Source organism: Anas acuta, chromosome 2, assembly GCF_963932015.1.
Source record: "Anas acuta chromosome 2, bAnaAcu1.1, whole genome shotgun sequence".
Taxonomy (NCBI): Eukaryota; Metazoa; Chordata; class Aves; order Anseriformes; family Anatidae; genus Anas; species Anas acuta.
The window spans coordinates 151,111,404-151,132,370 of record NC_088980.1 but is presented as its reverse complement, the minus strand read 5'-3'; the positions used below and the strand labels follow the sequence as shown (position 1 = coordinate 151,132,370).

General features: G+C 41.5%; 1 long non-coding RNA gene across 2 annotated transcripts; it reads left to right on the top strand.

The window, feature by feature from the left end:
* Nucleotides 1-4,712: 4,712 nt before the first annotated feature.
* LOC137851513 (uncharacterized) lies at nt 4,713-17,839 on the top strand. Of its 2 annotated transcripts, XR_011093257.1 has the most exons (4): nt 4,713-4,887; nt 5,101-5,173; nt 5,954-6,119; nt 15,117-17,839. It is a non-coding gene; the product is annotated as an uncharacterized lncRNA (long non-coding RNA). The 2 variants fall into 2 exon arrangements; XR_011093256.1 differs by having other exon boundaries at nt 4,713-5,173.
* The last annotated feature ends 3,128 nt before the right edge of the window (nt 17,840-20,967 follow it).

Below are 20,967 nucleotides of genomic sequence, written 5' to 3'. Positions count from 1 at the left end.
CTACCTGACGGGAGCTGAGTCTCTGAATCAAGCAGGATTTTCAACACTGTGCAATGGCTTTTTTTTTTCTCCCCTAAAGTTAAACTTTTCACAGTTTGAAAACAACTCTGAGTGAAGATGGCAGCAGCTGAAGGAATTTGGCTAGAAATTGCACTGCCTCTTAATCCATCACTGCTGTGCAGCAGCTCTGCCTGTGCAGACTCCCGGCTTGTTTGAAGGTGGTTGGGATGGCTTCAGGCTTTTGGCTTTTTTATGCAAGCAGATTTTCATGCTTTGATATCATCTTTGACATAACTTTTGATCCAGCAGAGGTGATGCTGGCACTTTTTTTTTTTTTTCACTGGGAATATTTTATTTGTGTGCAGTGCTGCTAGAGCATTACATCTGCCTGAGTTACTTTCTGAGAAGGGCGTTTTGGAGTAGCCAAAATTTTTTTATTCTTTAAAAAAAAAAAAAAAAAAGAAAGAAAAGGAAAAAAAAGGGGGGGGGGGGAGGATGATGTTTCAAGCTGTCAGACTGGCAAGCTTTGGGAAAAAATGAAGAAACCTGGTGGAAACTCTTCAGCTGGCTCTCCCTGCAGGGTAGAGGTGCAGGGAACGAGGATAACAAGCCAAGGAATACTGTGTGCCTCAGGGAACCCCCTGCTGAAGGACGTTCAGCTAACTGAGAAAGTCAAACACCCCTATTCATGCCGAAAAAGAGGCTGCACTACCTTCTTCAAGCATTTGAGCTACAAAGGGAATTGTTCATAAAGGCAGAAGGAATTAAAGGGCGTACTAGTTAATGGGCCAGATTGATGTGCACACTGATGAAATATACTGCAAATTGACTAAATGTCTGATTTGGCTGAAATAATCTTCTTTTCTTTATATCTTATTTTATTTCTGGACAATGTTATCTTCTGTGATTTTTGTCATTTGTAAGCCCTATCCTTTGTCGTGACCCCAACAAGAACTGGCATGTGTTTAAAAAAAAAAAAAAAAGACAAAATCACTATATGCCCTAATTTATACCGTTTTAAGGCCCATTCAAGCAAATTAACTTTGTGCTAATGTAGTTCTTATCCCGCCTAAAATAGATCTCAGCCTGATTGCAGCCTTCCTGCATACAGTACAAGGACTCACTAGGGCAAATTATACCTGCTACTTACCAACATAGCTGACCTCTGTGCTAACCAAAGGAGAGAGATGGGATTGCACATCATCATTTTCTCTTCCTTTTCCTTGAATTGATGAGGTAGCCTTTTTTTTTTTTTTCTTTTTTTTTTTCCCCTCTCTTCTGCGTGATGCTATGAAAGCACAGTTGCTAGGAGCTGGTAGGCATTGCAAGGAGTTGAGCTGCTCTGGATTTATATTCATGCAACTCTTTCGGTTGATGCAGTTACCCAAGTGCAAACCTCTGCAGTGGGACTTCCACCAGAGTAAGACTTGTGCAGATTTACCTTATGAATGAAAGCTATCATTTCGGTGCAGAGCCATTGGAAGAGCTTGTTTACGTGAAGTTGCTCGAAAAAGTTGATCTGAATTTTTAAGTGGATTAGTTAAACTGCATTAATTAAAGCCCTTTGTGGGAACTGTCAGAATTAAAGTGGCTTTGATTTGATTTGGTTTACTTCTCTTCCAAGGCTAAGTCATATTAAGGCCACTTTAATTGTGAAATGGGAGGTTTAATGCAATTTGGCTAATTCACATTAGACTCCTGCCTATAGTTAATTTAAATCAACTTTCCTGATTGTCCCTTTATAGACAAACCCAAGAAAAAAGCCAGGACCACAGTAATAGAAACATCTAAGAGCAGCTTTGAAAAAAATCCAAATATTTATTAGCACATTCAGGATGTTACTATCTTTATCACTAATAAGCTTTGGGAATTGCAGGGAGTGATGTCAAGGTCCAAAGAGACACGATGAGAAACAGATCCTCAGTGCTGAGCTACAGCTGCCCATCAGAAACAGTCCTGCACAAAAAGCTTTACTCCAGCCTAAAATAAGGATAACAGGTTAGGAAAATTCTTTTCAGCCCTGAGACAAGAAGAGGGGTCAGACCATGGGCTGCAGAGGGGGAAGAAGAGAATCTAAGAAAGAAGGAGGTGCTATTTAAAGCTCTTCTGATAAATTCTGCATCCTTTCTTCTTCCTGAGCCGGAAGGGAGAAACAAAATTGGTAAAATGGTGTTGGTCATCTGTCCTGAAAGCATCACGCAGACCTTGTTGAGGCAGTGGTATAAGGCAATAGCTATACAGCAACCTGGAGACCAGGCATTTGGGATGTGGTGGCACCCAGGTGGCTTTGCAGGACCAACACTGAGCCAAGAGCCAACCTGCCATGCCATGGGTTACCTACAAATTCAAGAATTTAAGGCAAATCTTTGAAAACTATGTCATTGAAAACTATCTCTACAGGTGTGAGTAGCTTCCGTAAGACCCTTCAATGCCTATGAAAATCGAAACCCTTTTTGCATCATCTTTTTAAAGCTTGTAGGTTGACCTAAAGCAACAGCGCTGCTGATGGTGCATATTCCCATGAGGATGTTTGCCAAAACAGCGTTACTCCCTGCAGCAGATGAACGACTGTGCCTCGGAGTGGATTACAACCAAGAACCACCACGTTAAATGAGAGGGAGTGTGAGACAGGCTTCTTGTGCTGCCGAGATCTGTTTTAGCATTGAATCATACACCAAACAGCGGGGTAAGCGAGAGGAGAGGTGGTAATTAGGGGGCTGTGTCTCTTTGGAGATGGCTGCGTGCATGGCTGAGCACGAATGGCCTGGTGATGAGTGGCTGGGACTCCAAGGGGCTGAGCGGGCAGAGCTGAGGTAGCAATGATTAGCTGCCATGCAGGGTAAGTTATTGTCTCCTGTGATGCTAAAGATATACTGTATTTAATAGTTCCTCGGCTAAATGCATTCGGATGGTTGATATTGCCCAGCCGGAAACATTCATTCACGTAATTAGTTTACCTTCCGAGTTTAAACCAAATGGAAAATCCTCCTGTAAGGCACTCTTAAGCCAGCTCTCGTGCCGGTGTTGATCAGCAGAGCAATATTGACTTTGCAAATCTGTCTGGTGTTCCCCAGGAGGACGGTGAGGCCCTATAATCCCCTTCCTTATCACAGCGCCTTATCACAGCCCTCGTAGGGATGCTCTGGAATCCTTTCTGGATAACCTGACCCCAAGGTTTGTAACGGCTGCTGATGAAGTCAATGGAAAAAGAGTCCCCGTGTGACAGGATGTTATCCGTCAGCAGTCCTAATTCCAGGTGTGTGGCGGGGGGGGAAGGAGATGATTCATCCCTTGTCAGAAATCCTCCATGTCATGGATTTGCAGTTATCCTTTTTTTTTTTTTTTTTTCTAGAGGGTTCCTCAGCAACTTGCCCATTATAAATGATCTTCAGGTGACTTCCTCTATGTTTTCTGGGAGATGTGAATATTTAACTTAACAAATTAATCTTTTCACTTCTTTTCTAGCAAGTCAGATACCTTTATATATGGGCTGCATGAGACAGGGAATAACAACAAGGAGCAGGAAAGAGTGTGTCTGATTTTCAAGTACCCGTTCATTACAAGGTTTAAGCTAGACCTTTAACCATAATGGGGCAATACTATCTGAACCAGCAATTGTACTGCTCCCTCTCTCTATCTCACTGGCCCTATTTTGTAGGCAAAAACATTCAAAGCCTAGATCTGAATCAAAAGTCAGCAATGGCCCAAGTATGTTCAGTATAAGGGGCAGTTCCTCACGGTCTTGCTGCTGTGTAGCTGTGTTTTCTATTCATGTAAGAGAAAAGTAATATATAGAGAAGATTCACTAAAAAGAAGTGTACTGTATGCACCAAATGTCCCAGATCAAATGGCTAATCCGAAGTCTCCATGCTAGGGTGTTCTCAAAAGTGTCTCATCCCCACTGGCTATTTGTGATTGCATGGTGACTATTTTAATCAAAGAGAAGGAAAGAAGGAAATCTCCTTTTTTTTTTCCCCCCCTAGCATTTCTTGTACAGAAAGTTGTCCTTCACTTTTTTTTTTTCCAGCATTTCTAGTACAGAATGGCACTGTTCTGTTGTCCTTCATGTAGCACTGGGGGAGAGACAATAATAGGGCTTCTGTGATGCTCTTTTGCCATTCCATTTTTTTTCGTGCTCTTTGTGTTGTGAGAAAGGCAGGGCAGGGATTCTGGCCTTATGTGAGGAAAAGTAGTTTTGTTATCAGGTTGCAAAAGCTGTGATCCGTAAGGGGAACTGGAACTTGGGTTTCCAAAAATAGGAACAGAGATCTGCCAGGAGATACAGATGGGTGAGTCCTTGCACTTGAGGGACTGGTCTGTCTAGAAGACCCTGCCAGTAGGGGCTCTTCTCCTAAGCAAATGAAGCTTATGCAATCTTTGTACAAATGGAAAAGCCCCAAAAGATTTCCCCTAAAAAAAAAGCCAGCACAAACCAGAAACAAACAACCAATGAGTTCACGAATCAGAAACTTTGAGATATTTCACACAGAGAAGGTGGGTGGTGCTGAGCTCCCTCTGTCCATGGCTAAGGGGAGCTTGCAGCTGCCTGGAGGACCACATTGGGGTACAGCTTAGGTCTATGTGTGTTTCCTTCTCCTTAAGTCCATGTCCTTGTAGAAAGTCGTGACGCACTCCAGCTGGGTGCTTAATAACTAAATTAACTAAAATAATTAAGTAGCAGAAATCAGCTGGCAATGCTGGGGAGGGAAATTAGGTAGCTGCAGAATACATTTAAAGAACAGCAGCTCAGCAAAGGTTAAAAGACAACTAAAAGCAGCAGGTCTTACTCACTGCCCAATTTTAAACATTTGTGTGGTACTTGCTGCTGAGATTTGTGGGCTTGAAGACTAAATTCTGGAAGAAAAATGCTTGTCAACTTGACTGAAGGTAATATTTCACACCTTTGGAGTTAAAGACATGTCCAGTGCCTGTATCCGTGAGTGGCTGACAGTGCTGAGCTTGCTTCAGTTTGAAGTGCAAAACTCGCATCTTTCTTTCCTTGATATGAACTGAAGATTTTGCCAAGGACTGTCCTGTGCTACCCACTTCAGTTGGACACTAGAAAGAAATACAGGAATCCATCTGTTCTGTTCACTGCAGGCTACTACATACGTCCTTTTTAACTGACAAAACAAGAGGCAACTGGCAGAGAATGAAGCACAGCAGCTTCCAGGTGAACATCAGGCAGCACTTTTTTACTGTGTGGGTGACCAAGCACTGGCACAGGTTTCCCAGAGAGCTTGTGGAGTCTCCCTTCTTGGAGATCATCAAAATCCACCTGGACGTGAGCCTGGGCACCCTGCTGAAGGTGCCCCTGCTTGAGGAGGGGGCTGGACCAGATGGACCCAGAGGTCCCTTCCAACCTCCACCAGTCTGTGATTCAGGCACATGGAGGCTTAATGCAGATCAGCTGACACAGCTGGTTAAGCCCCATTACCTTTAATTTGGCCCAAAGGCAGCCACTACAGAAATTGACTGATGCAGTCAGTTTCACAATGCGATGATGAGAGACTTGACAGCTAGTGGGCTCACGGTGAGCACAGTCAGGGACAGAATCCTCTGTGTGCAAACTCCCTTCCTCTGGAGACCACCAAAATGGCAGACTGTATAATTTACAGTTATCCAATTATCAGATTATAATTTTCCAGGCAGTGGATTTGCTAGCTGGGAAAAATCGGGACCTTAGAAAGAAATTAAGGTCCCCAAAGGCTCGCTAGTACTACGTATTTTGTACCTGAGCCAAAGAAGTCGTCTAAGGCTGCTCATCTGCTGGCATCTGCAGCCATGTTGCCCTCGAGGAAAGCAGGTGTTTTCTAGACATCAGTAAGGCTGCTGGGATGAGGACCAAATTGAGCAGCTCCGAATAGTTCATTATCCAGTTCTGTGCCTGTGTGTGAAAGAAGGTGCTGAAAGGCTGTAATCCGCTAGCATTTCGCACCTGCTTTGTTTCCAGCCTTTGCAGGGATAAGTGGTTACATGGGGTGCAAAGCAGTGACCACTCGAGCCTGCAGTGCTTCTCGATGAGACAAGCAGCACGGGCATCTGAGACACTTTCTCATGAGAGCTGCATTTTAGGACACCAGGAGTTCATGCACATCAGATCAGCTCCAGATAAACACGTGGACTTTCAGATGCTCTTCTGGATCCAGCACAAATTTTGAACTATTTAGAGCTTTTGTTCGCTCATCATTTTTTGTTTCCCCTTTTTACCCAGGAATCTTAATCCCTTTGTGAGGATGTTTTTAAGCTATCTCAGCAACTAAGGATGTATAAAGTAAGGAGTAAGTGCACCTTGGCCAGGTTTACAAGCTGCAGACGATGCTGCAGTTTAGGGATGACAGAGCAAGTCAATAGTAAATAAATCCTGGCTGCGTTTTTTTTTTACCTGTTTCCTCGATAATGAATCCTTCGCAAATCTGGCACAGCTGGGACTTGAGTAGGGGGCTCCTTGGCTCCCTCCTTAGCTGCTCCATCATGAAATGCAGTGATAGTCAGAAAAGTAACTGCATAAAAATGGCACCTAGGCACTGTAAATATGTGTTCTCTGTGGGTCTCCTGAGGCACATGTGCTGAGTTTAATGACCGCTTTTTTTTCCCCTTTCCTGTAGCTAGGGATGTGCTAGCCATGTCATACTCAGCAATCCTGCCTCTCCCACTGCATTGCCAGTTAATGTCTGCTTCCAGAAGCTTTGCAGTTGGCAATGTTTTAATAAGCAGAAAGAACACAGCTTGATTCTCAGGTAACAGGCTGAGCTAGCTGTGCTGGCAGTCAGAGAAAAAAACATGGTATTGACTTGAAGACTGAGTGAATTTGGAATAGAAATTGCGGAGGAGGAATAAATGTGGCATACCAGGATGTCACTTTTACACTTTCCAGATGATAACTGCACTTTAAAGTGGAGAATCTCTGACAGTGACGTCCTCTTTTAAGCATCCAACATCTATGCCCGTACTTGGTCCTCCCGTAAACCCCTTGCTTTTGCGGCTCTGCCTGACTCACATAGTGTACTCCTCACAAAATGCAGACAGAGGCTCTGTTTATCAGAGTTACCCAAGTTTGTTTCCAAGTTAGAATTACCATTTTATGAGGAGGTGGCGGGGTTAAGAGAGGAGAAGTTTGCATTTGTTGGGCAAGGACATTGAAAAGCACTCACCGGGAATAAAAGTTGTAAGCTAAGTAGCACACATCTGACTGGTGCATAAAAAAGTGCCTGGAAACTCATTGCTTGTCCCTGACTGTGATATCTTGAGACTGTTGGGGTTGTTCAGCCTGGAGAGAAGAAGGCTCCAAGGAGACCTTACAGCAGCCTGCCTGGGCCTAAAGGGCCTACAGGAGAGATGGGGAGAGACCCTTTGTCAGGGGGTGCAGAGATAGGATAGCGGGGGAATGGCTTTAAACTAATGGATAGTAGATTTAGATTAGATGTAAAGAAGAAATTATTCACTCTGAGAGTGGTGAGGCCCTGGCACAGGCTGCCCAGAGAAGCTGAGGATGCTCCATCCCTGGAGGTGTTCAAGGCCAGGCTGGATGGTCTGGTGGGAGGTGTCCCTGTCCATGGAAGGAACTAGATGGTCTTTAAGGTCTCTTCCAACCCAAATCATTCTGTATTTCTATAGTATTACAAGGCGCCTGTGAAATCAGCATCCAAAAGAAGTTTTAGCACCCTCTGCTGCAGCAGTCCAGGGTACCTATTTCTAGGAAATCAGTAGATCGGATGGAATCTGTCAATTGTCTGAGACATTTTGGGGTGTCCCCAAGTGGTGACAGGGGAGGCAAAGGGAAGGCCACATCTGTGTGTGTGACAGCAGCGTGCCCGCAGAGCCCTGGTAAAGCAAGGAAGGAGAGCTGTAGCTGGCTAACAGTAGCAAGTGTTCACTGGGGTGGCAGAATCTGTCCTTACTGGCAGACCCTGCGGCACAGAAATATCTAATTTATTTTCAGGAGAGGGTGAAAAGGGATTAAAAGCAGGAAATCTGGCTTTTTGCTTTTTCTGGAAGAGAGAGGCTGTTTGAGAATAAGCTGCTTTCACATCGGCAACACTTCCAAGAGCCACGTCCCTCGGTGGGACACAACAAGTACAGCTGACCCCCTAGAAATCTTGTTAGTGTGAAAGCCAGTGCCTGTGTGCAAAGGATGCTAAAGCCTGTTCCAGAAGGTGAGGAGGCTCCTCAAAACGCCCAGCATTGCTCCCAGAAGCAACCCTTCTCTTCCAGGGCTCCAAGGACATATCAAGACCAGTGTCTCCGAAAGACATAAAATCTCTGTTTTACCTGGCTGCATTTGACACCACAGATCAAAATTAACCCTACATAAAAATCACTAGCAATATGTGATTCGGGAAAAAGTCAAAAGCACAGTGAAAGCAGTCATTTGTTTGCCTCTCAAATACACGTTTGCAGCCTGATTATAAAAGTCATGGAGAACTATGATTTTTTTAATAAAAAAATAACCATATGATGGTTAATAATGGAAAATAACCATAAGGAAAGCTCTGAATGTCAAACTCCATATCCAAACCCTGCATAATACAAACAGTGAATAAATGTTAATATAAAAAAGGAAAATTAGTTATTTTTAAAAGTTACTTTTAATGGTTACTGTGTTAATAATACAGTTGGAGAATTATTTCCAGCCATGTCCCTAGATCCAGTGGAATAATTACATGCTCCAGGACAGCAGTAAAAGATGAGGAACCCCATATATCTTGGTGACAATATCTATAAATATGCTACTAAAAATTAGCAACCATTGTCATAGCTGGCTCAAGAGAGACTTGTTAACTAATTATAGATCAAGATGTGCATTAAAATTAATGCAATTTTCAAGATATTATAGGAACTGTCATGTTCCTCAGATTGATAGGTGGACAGTCTTGGAACCTGAAGTGTCTGTGTAACCTCTGCAGCTCGGTCTGTGTAAGAACAAGTTTTCAAACACCATTTTCCTGTCATGCCTCAGGTCAGACCAAGTAGAAGTATTACCTAGGTCTGGTCACTCTTTGGCCAGGGAGTCTGTGACCTCTAAGATGCTGCTAGCTGGGGCAAATACTATATAGTATATATAATATATTATAATGCCTAAACTGTTGAATTTCTTGATTGGAAGACCCTGTAGCAGATGTGCTAAACATAGTACATAATGCTAAAACTACTCAGATTGTAAGATTTTGGCCATTACTGGCCATTATAAATCATGCACAATAATACTAGAGACATTATGCTATTCAAACTGTATTTCAAGACAGTGAAGTTTGTTTCCTTATTTAGTGCAGCCACGGTCATAAAATCACAGAATCACAGGATATCCAAAGTTGGAAAGGAATCACAAGTATCACTGAGTCCAACTCCTGGCTCCACACAGGACCACCCAAAAATTGGACCATGTTTTCTGAGAGCGTTGTCCAAATGCTTCCTGCTCTCTGCTCCCCTGGTGAGGGAGCTGCAGGCCACCACAAGTCAATTAGACTCAGTGCATTGCATGGATGAAATAAGAAGGCTTCATACTATTTTCAAATTTGAGAAATAGGAGAAAGACAGGGTATATTGGCAAGTAAGTCATATTTATAAATCATACACAGAATTTCCAGGATTTTATCCAGGAACAAAATCTGGGGCTGAGTGGCTGACAAAGGTTACAACCCAGTGAGCACAGACAGGGAATCTTTATCACCTACCTTGCTCTGTAGCTTGATCACTGGGAAAAATATATATATATATAAATAAATAAAAGGAAGAAGAAGAAAAAAAAAAAAAAAGCAATACACAGTGCAACCTTGAACATCAAAAGGACCAAGCAGGCTGCCAGAGAGGAGTGGGTTACTTCCACTTGCTTGATCTTTTTGCTTCGGCTAAAATATTATTAATATTTTAGTATATTGACTGCTGCATACTTTTCTGGAGCAACACCTTTAAAAGCCAAGCCCATGCAAGGCAGAGATGAACATAGATGATTACTGATTGACATCAGCTGCAGGAGAAAGCATTGTAAAAGTATGGACAAAAATATGGCCTGAAGCTAAACTTTCTATTTATTTTTATTTTTTAAAAAAACATTTGGATTGAATTTTCCATTTACCTATGAAGAAAAGAGCATCTGGTTGCAAAGAAGCTGGAGCTGGACTGCAGCATTCAATTACAAGTAATCTGCATCACTAGATACTTGTAATGAGCCTGAAAACTATTTTGATCCAACAGAAATTGGTTTACTGTATGCATTTAGAGGTACACAAAGAGAACAAAAATTACAACTGAGCTAAAATCCAGGCCATTATTGTGCTATTGTGACATTAATTATTGACCAGATTCTTATGATACTGTACAATTTGTCTGCCACTAGCAGCAGTCATTCTTCTGAATAACATGTTGGAAGCTGGTGTAGGAGAAATGAGCACTTAAAATGTAGAGTAATAGCACAGCCCAGTGGCTTATCAAAGAATAAACCACCATTTAAGAAATGTAGTGATCCACACAATTTATTGCTGTAGTTTATTGAGAAGTCTGGAAAATGAGAGGATGGGAAATTATTCTAGGGTCAGATAGGAGTAAGTGATCTTTATTCAAATCCCTTTTCTTTATCTAAAATCACTCTGTAAACTGCTTCCAATTATGCTGGCTACAAAACCCAGCTGTCACTCTCATGTTATTTTATATAGAATTATGTAAATTAGTATTAAAAATTATACTTAGAATATTTTTTTTTAGATTTTTTTTTTGTTCTACATTCTATTATTATTATAATCCTATTGTTATCAAAAATTATTCTGCATCTCATTATTCCTTTACATACATGCTTGGATCTGCTTCTATTCTCTTGTATATTTTGCATATATCCCAGCAGTCATCTGAAAGCTACCTGCACTGACTTACCTCTTCCTATTTATTCCAGAAAATACGTGTTGCCTGAGAATAACACACACAAATGCACTCTCAATAGATTAGTCCTGGACATCTTATTTTGTGTTATGACAACATATTAGAGGAAATGAGCTGCTCATTGTTACTGCATGGGCATCAGTCTGCATGCTGGGAGTTTCAGAACCACACACAGACTGATGAAGATATCATGGTGCAGATATCTTGTAGCACCAATTGCAGCTCTGACCCTCAGCTGTGCAAACTCAGGGTCTTCTTGACACCCTTCTGGCCCACACATGCAGGTTGCCTCCTATAAGCATGAGGAACGGGACAGGAGGATGTTGTGTGCCCAAGTCTCATCCCATTAGAGATGTGACACATTTTGGGGTGTCCTGGGACACAGGCCAAGGAAGGGCTCTTCAATTCCTCTCAAAACATGCCTTAATGGGCCAGAGCATGGGAGACAGGTCCACAGAGGGCTTCTGAACACCTGAAAATGGAGTTTATGCACATTAGCACATGGGGACGGCAAATACTTGGCCAACATCACCAGGAAATGCGGTGAAAAGTGCTGTGCTTTAGGCCTAGCTCCCCTAAGAGAATATATATGTTTTAATTTAGGACTCACTGCTCATTTTCCAGAGGAGAAATGCCAGCCCTGTCCCTTCACAGGCCGCACAGCTTCGTTGTTCAGATTTCAGCAAAACCTGCACAGAACAGAATCCAGAGCTGGAGTATAGATATGCCTGCTGGGAGGAAGGGGCTGGGAGGGCAGCAGGACAATCCAGGAGATGAGGCACTAGATTAAATTACTGTAGGAACTAATGAAAAGATGACCCAACAGAACAGAAAAAAAAAAAAATTAATTAATTAAAAAAGACTATAGGAGGACAGCAAGGTCCTGGTCCCATTATCCATTTCAAAAGGGACTGTGTAGTTTTAAGTGGAGTTATCTGTAAAGTACCAGAGCAGGGATTCCTAGATTTGCAGTGAGAACTTTTGAAAAGGAACACAAAGATGTGACCAAACAGTATAAGAAAAAAAAAAAAAAAAAAAAGGAATTAAAATAAATAAATAAAAAACACAGTGAAAATAAATATTTGAGGTATGCCACATGAACCAGAAGTGAGGTCAAACAGCTTATGCTGACAGTGTAGCAAACACGGATCCCCAGAAGCTAGATAGGCATGGATTTCCCTATATTCACTAGAGAAAGCAATGTATCTGTCCTAGATAATTCCCTAAATTGATTCTTCCAGAAGATGCTAGCGAAGATAAGAGATGACTTTGCACATTCAGTTAATTTGCTAGACAGTGTATAGATGGCATGGCTTAGTCCTTTACAGCATTAAGTCTCTGAATTTGAATTTTAGCACTGCATGGGGCTTAGACACCTCACCTCAAGTCTCCATCACTGCTGGTACCACAGATAGAAAAGAAATTAATTAAAATAATAATTAGTAATAAAGCTAAAAAAGATTCAGAGTGAGCTGAATTCTTAGTTCTTTTACACTTCTTTACAGAACCAGAGAAAAATAAATGTGATCTGCTGCCATGTTGGTCCCAGAAAAAAAATAAAATAAAATAAAATAAAATAAAATAAAATAAATAAAATAAAATAAAATAAAATAAAATAAAATAAAATAAAATAAAATAAAATAAAATAAAATAAAATAAAATAAAATAAAATAAAATAAATACAATAAAATGTTACAACCCTCCAGTAAGTCCAGAGTAACAACATACCAGTAACAAAGTCTGATGGCAGACAGAGAAAAGAATACAATAACAGAAAGTACACATCCATAATAGTGGAGTCCAGCTCTATAAGGAAGCTTCCCAGCAAGCCTTCATGTGGTGTGTGGTTTGACGGAAGACCTGCCCTGTCCTAAAGAATCTCCTGTCGGTCATCTGTAGGCAGCAGCATACTGAGTAGGATAATTTGGGGCACCTCTGTGTCATTCTTTTTTGTACCACACTCTTCCTCAATCTCTCAATGTCAGATTAGGGTTGACATCGTCTCTTCTCTTTTGGAAGGGCAAACTGTGCCTCCTTGCTGTTCGGATTTTCTTCAGTCTCTCAAGCACCAAATCTGTTCATCAACCCATTTTTTCCTGCTTGGGCTGAACTTTATGCCTGTGTAGCTGGTCCTCCAAAGCCATTTTGCCTTTCTGACACTCCTGTTCTCAGCATTTGAGTTTGTACAGGGCTTGTAATGGTTTCAGATTGATAAAATGCGTCACCCATGAATGGCTTGGGCTCTTCTTGGTGTGTTTCCTTTCCCCACTCAGAAGGTGAAGAGTTTCAATAAAACGATTGTCCTTTCTGTCTAATTTCCTGCTTTGACTTGATCTTTTCACTCTCCTTGAAAGCAGAATGAGTAAGTACTTAGGGACTATGTAATTCACTTATAATTGAAACAATAGACCATAAAGGCTCCTTGAGAGCAATTACGTCTATTGAGCCAACAAGTCAGTTGTGCATTTGCTCTAAATCCAAGCAGTAAAATATATTTATGATTTTATTTTTTTTAATGAAAGTCACTGCTCACTTGGTCTTTAGAGGCCGCACGATGCATCATCAGACAGGGAGGTTTAAATATGAATCTACATAAGCAATGTGCATAACTCTACAGGAAAAATACTCCAATATACCATGTCAGCATGATACATACACCCAAAAAATAAGTATGTGTGTGATTAGATCCAGCCCGAAACATCATGGTTAATCTAAGAAACTACAGTAAATATCAATGTAAGTTTGCCAGTACTGTGCTCAAGTGTGAATGGTGAGAAGAGGATCAACTGTATATTACGAAAATTAGAAGTGTCTAACTGCCTTTGTTTGCTTTTATCCTCAGCTACATCATAGGCTGGCTCTGCTGACAAGCTTAGTTGAGGCAGGAAAAAAAGCAATTAGATTGTATTAAGCCATCTGTCCGAGAGAGATTCTGGACAAATCAGATTCTGTGCAAGGCACTGGACTGGGATCAGCTAGTAACTGTGCCAGGAACAGCTGTATGCGTGACCTCCAATACAGCTGTCTGTGCCCCTCCAGGCTAGGTAGCACCACGTATTAGCATGGGCAGAGTTCTGCACTAGCAGGGTGTGCTGCTTCCAGTGGCTGAGCCAATAGCTCCTGCCTTCAGCACCGTGTAAACACAGCAGCACGTTTGGAGCTGGCTCAGATGTCTCTACTGCACCTCTACAGCATGGCTTTGCAAGATATATGTGCTTTATGTGCTTTACATGATGAGGTTTGTTCTCTGCTCTGCAGAAATGCTCTTCTCCATGGCGAGCGTTTCTGCTCCCTTTTAATGGTAAGTGTGTGTTAAAGTGCTTTTCACTACAGAGATAATTGAGTACACGTATAACATCTATCACAACAAAAGCCAGATCGCAGACAGATACTAGGCCACTATCAAAGACAAAAAAAAAAAAAAAAAGAAGAATAAATAAGAACTCAGAAGTCTTTCAGTCCAACACTTCCCACCAGCACTAAATCCATTAAAAATAAAAAAAATCAAGTTGCTTTTACAAACCTAATTATACAGACTATATGGGCACTATTGTAATATAAACAAAACTATTGTTACTGCTAATAACTAATATTGCTCTCATTTGTGAATTCTGTCTTTTTTAAAACCACCTTTCTTTCTTTTTTTTTCTTTTCTTTTTTTTTTTTTTTTTCTGAATCCATTTACATTTTCCTACTTTGAAAATCATCACATCATTAAAAAGAAAATTGAACATTCTTATAAGAAATACCAAGCAATAGCAAATGTGCACATCCAGGTTATAGAGATGAGGTTTATAATGGCAGTGCTGATGGATTGTTACTGTTTCCACCTCAGCAGGGCACCACCAGAACATAGTGCTCCACAAAAATGACATACCGAGTGGTACTGAAAATAACAAGAAAGTCCTCGGCAGGTCTGTATTTTTCACCGTTACATCAATGAGACAGAAACCCTGATTTTCTTATTTTAGTTTTTTTGGTTTGGTTGGTTTGCTTGGGCATTTTCTTGAGATGGGGAGGAGGTTACTAGGAAGTAGAGCTTTTATCTGTGCCATTTTAATTTTTATATTTCCCCTCAATTGTCAGAGGAAAAATACTATTCAAATATCAGTTTTACAGCACTGGTAACAAAGGGAACAGAGACTATAACTTTTCTTTCATGGGGTCAGATGTTCTTTAGGAATAAAACTTAGGCTTTTTCACAGCCTTTTACATTTTCTCTCTGTTTCCTCACAGAATAGCAGCAAATTACCAAAAGGACAGACCACCTGCAACTCCAACTTCATCAAAGAAGTGATGGAAGTACTGAGCGCTTTGCCACATTCAGGCCAGATTCTTTATTTACAATGACACTTATTTAAAACTGATTAATGTGTTTGTGTTAACAGAGCTAATGCTCAAGAAGAAAGCCACCTGTCGCCAAGCTGGGCATCTCCTCCAAGCTTGTGTGCCAGGCGGTCAGCCTCATCAACCATCAGTTTCTGAATCCTCCAACCATAACTCCTATGAGCATCCCTGGCACAAGCAACACTAGCTCCTCCAAGCTTTAGTACCCCTTCCTGTACTGTCTTTGCAGGTGTTTCCAGGACGTTTATGAACTTTTTGCTAAGGCATAGATCTATTGAATGTTAAAAATAGTAATTAAAAAATGTAGCACTGAAAACTCTCAAATTCTGAGTATGCATAAGGGCTCCTTATTTTCTGAATGACACAAGTCATATCATATATAGTTTTGGGATAATTTCCTCAAAGATATGCAAATTCCTCCCCTCTGCTCCTGAAGAGCTCCATTCATAATAAGCTAAAATCTACAAAGCAATTTGTCTGAAAATAACTAAATAGATAAATAAATAAATAATAATAATAAGATAATAAATAAAAAGAGTCCAGCGCAATGCAATCCACCTCTTCCATGTCCAGTAGAAAGGAAAGCACAGGCAAATTCATTTTCAGAAGCTTTTCAAAATGAGACAAATCTCATGTTGACTGGGTTTTCAACCTCTGTTATAATGAAAATATATCAAAATCTGCATCTGTCTGCCTCGATCTGACTTGAGCACTCACGCAGCTGCACTAGGATGCACACCACTTGCACAGTGCAAGCCATGCTGGGACTGAACACCAGGCTGGGGTTAGGACAAAGGATGCAAAGCTTACAGCCAACTATAAGATGTCACAAATGACTTGCAAAAGCACATTTCCTTTTATTCAGGTTTAAAAACAACCCAGGTTGGGAAGGTCATGGGCCTGTTGACCACCGCTTCCCTTCCACTTTCCAGCAGGGCACAGAGGAAACATACACAAAAAGATGCGGATCAGGGCAGTTCAGAAGAGAGCGATGCTTGTATGACAGCTCCTGACTTCCTGGGCACGAGTTGGTGGGATTTTCCTTGGCTTTAAAACTGTTGTTTCAAAACTCACCATGCCCAAAAAGACTGTAATAATGTAATTTCAGACTCAGGGGAGAACAGCTAATCAGAGTAGGAGGGTAGAAGAGTAGAGAGACATTAAAGAAGAACATCCTGAAGGAATAAATTACTGCCCTTTTTTTCTGGATCCTCTTTTGAATGCTTTCTTTTGTTGTTCTTCTTCTTCACATTCATTTGATGAAAGACGATAAAAAATATAACACGGTTAAGAATAGGCAAACCCTGAATACATTATGCACCTGCCAGAGAGGGGTCTAAAATTAGGGAGAAGCTGTGTATTCACTTATTATTGCTTTTTCTTTAGGCTGAATAAATGGTGTGAGTTTCATCTGTCCTTCAGGCCTCATCCTACGTCACCAGCCACCCATCCCTCCTCACCAAGTTGCTTTGTGCTTGCAAGACCTCATCAGGGAAACTGTTGCTGACCTGGCAGCTCCTACCTGGCGGCATAGGGCTGCAGAGAAAACACTGCTTTTCTGTTCCCTGGACCCGCTCGGCCTGAGACTGTGGATCTGGACAGCTTCCAGAGTGTGAATGTGGTGATAAGGGAAGGCAGAAAGGATTCAGAAGGCATACATGTATAGTGTTATACTGGGCACCAGCAAGGAAGGTAATGTAATTACCACGATGCTGGCACATGCTACTGCAGGGTGATGCAGGGAAAACTCAGCCATACAACCACAATTTGTCTCAACTCTTGGAAGTGACTGAGCTAAATATTCAGGCCAATAGAAAAGATGTCATTTGTAATGGTACCAAGTGAAAAAAGTAGCAGTTATTGCTTTGAAAACATCATCAATGGGAATTCAATGGAGAGTTTAAGAATATCCTAAGGGATGGAAACAGAGAACAGAGATTAAAAAGAAAAAAAGAAATGCAAAACCGAAACCTAAGCAGACTCTTGTTTGTAGCCACTGGAAATGTCTCTTGCCCTGTAGTGGAGGCTGACAGAAAGCAGGCAGGGAAACACAGAACCAGAGGAGAACTCAAACCATGCCACTTCCACACTGTGAGGTGTGATGAGACACACCTACACCCTCTGGATGCCAGTCACCCTCATCCTGAGCTTTCACAGCCTTCCATGTAATGTGTCCCATCCTCATAATTGCTGAGACTTTCCTTTTACTTAAGTAAAATTGCTCTGAATGTACAACAAACACCTCTCAAGCCTGTCCACAGCCTGGTGATCAAATGGTGAGCAACCCCTTTGCAGCACTGTTATCTGAAGTTTGTTCCCATGCCCACATTTGATGTTCTCTTTACAAAACAAAGCAAAACTTGGGTCGCCTGTTCTTGGTAGGTCATGCTGTCTAAATCTCTTAGCACTCCTGTTGCTTGCACTGAACTCTCCTCTATATACACAGATGTCTGCACGTACATACACGCACCCTGCTTATTAAAGCATGTGCCTCCAAAACACGACAAGCTCTTGCCCCTGATAAATAGAGTGGCATAATAGCCTTTCATCTTTTACATGTGGCATACACACAAGAATGGCCAAACAGCATCTTATCTGCTGGCTTTTATTCAGCCTTTGTTCTAGCACAGCCCTACACTTTTTTTTTTTTTTAAAAACTACACTGGGGCATAAACCAATATCTGGTATTTTATTGGGGTTTTTGCATTTTGTTTTCCCTTCAGAGGTGAAATGCTTTCCACTCACCAATATTGAATCTTACTGTATTGATTACAGACTATTTCTCCAAGTTATCACAATTACTTGAATGCTAATGTTGTCTTCAGAAATAATTGCATCTCTTCCCAGTTGGTTATCTTCTGCAAATTGTATAAGAGCATGCTTTATATCATCAGGAAACTTGGCAAGAAGAACATCCAATGTTTCTGGAAGGGGGCAAAACTGTCATCCCCAAATCCCCAAATGTCCTCCTTGGTGGAAAATGAAAAATTAAAAGTTCTATTTAAGCATAACTGTTTAAGGAATTTCCTCTGAATTAGTATATTCCTCCTTCTCAGGCATTTTAGCTCATGCCTTCCTCCTGCCCGTAGAAAATTCTTCGTGCCTTATCATAGAAAGAGGACTCCAACTTGATGAGTTAGACTTTATCTTCTGATGTGGGGAATCATCTGGGTTAAGCAGTACTCATCTGGACCAGTTTTCTTAGTCTGTCAGAGAGGACATTTCACACAGCTATGCCAAGAGTTTTACTACAGACAAGACAAAACTGTTTTGCCTTTATCCACTGGGTCAAAGAACTAAACCAAATTAATATGATATGCTTTGTTCTTAGCAAATCCATGTTGTCTGCTTCTTGTAGGTTTATGATCCTCTTGGGATGAGCAAGTAATTCATTTCAGTATTTTTCCACCTATCAGAGATGCAATGTTTGATTTACAGTTGTGGGTCCTCCCTTCCCCTGTTTTTTAAAGACATTGTTTTTATTTTAACATAAATCACCAGAACTGCCATGCAGGTTGCACCCATACAGATGAATAGAACAGAGCAGGAAAAGTTCTTGGGCACTGGGGCTGAATCCTCCCTATCTTACCCTGCTAGAAGAGTTATGGTCTTATCTCAGACAACCACCATTTTCACAAACAATTCCTGTACACCATTCATAATATGATTCAGGCCTTGAAACAGTCCCAGCCTGGATGAGACCATCCTGTTTTGAATGCTAAAGCTTACAAATATAGCTGTATCCAACCATGCCAGTCAGCCTTGAACAAGATAATGGCCCCGATGTTGTTTACCATATTCTGTAGATATTGCCTCACTGATCATTGCAGAAAAAGAGCACACTTTCAGAGACCTGAAATAATAAATCAAGTATGTAAAAGAAGGAACATGAGCCACTTCCTACAAAAGAAGAGAACTCTGGGGAAATGGCTAATGCCAAAACACTTTATAAATACAATATAGTCCCATCAGCAGGGGTCTAACACTGTAAAACAACATCACACACCACTCTTTAGGACTGGAGATCAATTGCTGGGTCTAGATCATTCCTTCTGCTGTCCATGCAGTCTGTTCTCAGCACCTGAGGTGGTTCAAAATAAATTCTGGATGGGTTACAGTTAGCTGTAGCAATTAATTCATAGCTGGTCTCTGGAGCTACATTAAGCAATGTTTCCATTAATGTTTCCAATTAGTTTTCAGGTAATAGTGGTGCATGGTGTTCTGAGAGGAACACGGAAAGTTGGTAGAGGTCCATTCATCAAAAAATGATGGGAACCATGGCTGCCACAGTACACACAGATGTTGTCCTAATCTAGGGGGAAAATAGAGAGAAGATTTAACACAGCAAAGACAAAAGATATATCACAGTTAAAGATTTCTAGCCTTATAATTAAAAAGAGAATAAGGTAAAAGCATATCTATTAAGCAGAGAGAGAGGGGAGTAATATCTAAAGGTAATCTAATTATGGTCTTAAACCAAAAAGAACACTTTTTTTTTTTTTAGTTTTCAGTGAGACAGATGACTCTCTAATAAAGAGGAGATTCAGAAGTGGGTAGAGACTTAAATGATCTCTAGCAAAATTATTCCAGCATGTGTGGCAGGAGGGAGGAGGTGTGAAAAGGGCATCCTGATGACAGGTTTGACACTCTGTGATGGAAATAGAGTGGACCAAAAGCCTTAATGCAGTCCCACTTGCAAACTGTTGTCAAAGTGAGCACACCAAACCACAACAAAGGGTTGACTATGAAGAGTTTGTTTATATCAGAAGGTAAATTAGAACAATCAATTTCTGAACTAGAGGAAATTGGATGTTCTGGGTGAAAGATTCCAATATTAAAGATTTTCTAAGTAAGTTTTTCTTTGTATGCTCTCTACTTGTGAAACAATCAATGAAAACTCTCAAGGGTAGATCATGTCTGACTGGCCTAATGCAATGAGCTGAGGAGCAATTGTGATGAAAGCTGAATGGCCTGTCATGTATGTTTGACAGTTTTTTGTCAGCTTTTGACCATCCCTGCATCACCTGGTGCTGGCCAGGGGCTGATGGAGCAGGGCCATGTGTGAGGAGGAAGGGGCAGCTGAGAGGGGATGGAGGGGGCTGAGAGCAGCCCCCATCCCATCCCATCCCATCCCATCCCATCCCATCCCATCCCATCCCATCCCATCCCATCCCACCCCATCCAGTCCCTCCCGTCCCATCCCATCCCATCCTGTCCCATCCCGTCCAGTCCCATCCTTTCCCTTGCTCTGCTGGAAGAGAGGGGACAGGAGCAAAGGGAGAATGTTGGGCCTGGAGAGTGGGGTGGAAAGTGTTTTAATTTTGTCTTAGTTCCTCACTACCTGAATCTATTTTAATTGACAGTACATTCAATTAATTTTCTCCAAGCTGACTGTGTTTTGCCTGTAATGCTAACAGATAAGAAATCCTGTCTTTAAAGATTACCCCACCACGCTCATGTAAGATTGACTTCAGTATGGCTTATAACGTGGTCTCCCACCACAGTAACACCTGGGAGCTGAGGAAACCTGAGCTCAGCGAACAGCAGAGGAGCTGAGCTTGAAAACTGGCTGGATAGCTGGCTTATGTGGCCGCAAGCAATAGCATAATGTCCAGCTGCAAGCTGGCAGGGAAGGACTACAGGGGCCAGCAGGGCTCCAAACACTCATCAGCAACCAGGAAGATGGTGGAGAGTGCAACTACAGCAAAATGGAAGATGCTAATTAAGCAGAAGGGGGCAGAGGAGAAG